Source organism: Marmota marmota, unplaced genomic scaffold (genome assembly GCF_001458135.2).
Source record: "Marmota marmota marmota unplaced genomic scaffold, marMar, whole genome shotgun sequence".
Taxonomy (NCBI): Eukaryota; Metazoa; Chordata; class Mammalia; order Rodentia; family Sciuridae; genus Marmota; species Marmota marmota.
In genome coordinates, this window is record NW_026000093.1 from 41392223 (window position 1) to 41394104 (window position 1882).

Here is a 1882-nt window from a genome sequence, read left to right on the forward strand (position 1 = left end):
TTTTTTTTTTTTTTTTTTTTTGGTGCTGGGGATTGAACCCATGGCCTTGTGCATGTGAGGAAAGCACTCTACCAACTGAGCCACATCCCCAGCTCTTCTCCCAAAGTATCTTTATCCTTTAGCTCTAGTTTTTCTGTCTTATCACAATCTTTGAAAATGGCACTGCATTAGTAAAAATTTTTTGATATCCTCTTCACATAATCAGTGATTCCAATCAGTTGTCTTTGGTTTGTTGCTTGAACATCTCCTGAAAAGATAGTTTCAAATCTGTAAGTGGGCAGTATATCTATTTTGTCATTAGTTGATGTCAAGGGCAAGGGGGGTGGGATGCAGACATGATCTATCATTTTAGCTTGATTCTTACCCTGTGAGATATACTAATAGCCATATGGTGAGTTCAGAGTTTTCAATCATGAATGTCTGATCTTGAATTATAAAAGTAGTCACTGTGGCTGGGCAAGGTGTCACATGAGTGTAATCCCAGTGACTCCTGTGGTTGATGCAGGAGGATCACAAAAGTTCAAAGCCAGTCTCAGCAACTTAGCAAGGCTCTAAACAACTTAGACCCTATCTCAAAATAAAACATTAAAAGGGCTGGGAATGTGGCTCTGTGGTTAAGCGCCCCTGAGTTCAATCATGCTTCCAAAAAAAAAAAAAAAAAAGGTAGTCACTGTGGGTTCTAGGAAGAAGGGAGAGGGCATCTTTTATTATTAAATACATGCTTTGTGCCATGGGCTTGTTTTATCTCATTTAATCTTCACAAAGAGCCCAGGGAGGTAAAGATTATCACAGCTTTGGCTTTTGAGATAAAGTTTAGTGGGGTTAAGTAATTTGCCAGGAACATATGGCTGCTTTTCGGCATATGGTATATTTAACTGCGGAGAGATGGGACCAGCTGAGGGACAACACAAAAATGAGTTTGCCTACCTTTGTTGGGAAGCAATGTCTCTTTACTGGAAAGGAAGGAGGAAGCTGGGTTGAAATGGAAAGTGGTTTAAAATTATGGAATGGAAAAGGATATGGCTTACTGAATTAACTCTGCAGATTACCTGCTGTACTTCTTAGGAATTCTAGGTGAGAGCTCTCTGAATTGATATCTATCCTCTGAATTTGCACTAAATAGTACATGAGGACACTTTCTTCACATTGGTCTTCATTTTTATAAGCTTATTTTAAAATACTAGTTAGAAAACGGTATAAAATAAGGCAAATGTTCTAGTAACCACCATTCAGGTGTTTGTTTTCTTTTTTCCTTTTACTTTTTGTGCTGCTGGGAATTCAATCCAGGACCTTGAGCCTGCTACCACTGAGCCATATCCCCAGCTGTTTTTATTTTGAACGCTGAAGAAAAGATACAGCCCCATAGTGTTATCTTTGTGCTTTATATTACACTACAAAATTCAAATTTAGACAAAGTGTGACTATAGTATTGAAACTTAAAAGAAATTAAAAATTCCAGCCAGTATAGCAGTGTATGCCTGTAATCTCAGCTACTCAGAGGCTGAGGCAGGAGGATCACAAGTTTGAAGCTAAATGGATAACTTAGCAAGTGGTAGAGCACTTGCTCTGAACATGCTGGAGGCTCAAGGTTTAGTCCCCAGCACAACTCACACATACAGAAAAGAAAAAAGGAACAAAGAAAGAGACATTGCAATGATTGTTAGTTTTGTAAGGTAACTATTTTGATGGAGGTACATGCTGGTTTTAGAGTCTACAGACATTGTCAAGATCCATATTGAGGGGCTGGGATGTGGCTCAAGCGGTAGCGCGCTCGCCTGGCATGCGTGCGGCCCGGGTTCGATCCTCAGCACCACATACAAACAAAGATGTTGTGTCCACCAAATACTAAAAAATAAATATTAAAAAAAAAAAAAAAAAAAAA

General features: G+C 38.9%; 1 protein-coding gene and 1 pseudogene across 6 annotated transcripts in view; both read left to right on the forward strand.

The window, feature by feature from the left end:
* The window catches only part of Esrp1 (epithelial splicing regulatory protein 1), a 59788-nt gene that overhangs the window by 16760 nt on the left and 41146 nt on the right, over positions 1 to 1882 (forward strand). The gene's annotated exons all lie outside the window — the stretch shown is intronic.
* The window catches only part of LOC125610515, a 4743-nt pseudogene that overhangs the window by 1587 nt on the left and 1274 nt on the right, over positions 1 to 1882 (forward strand).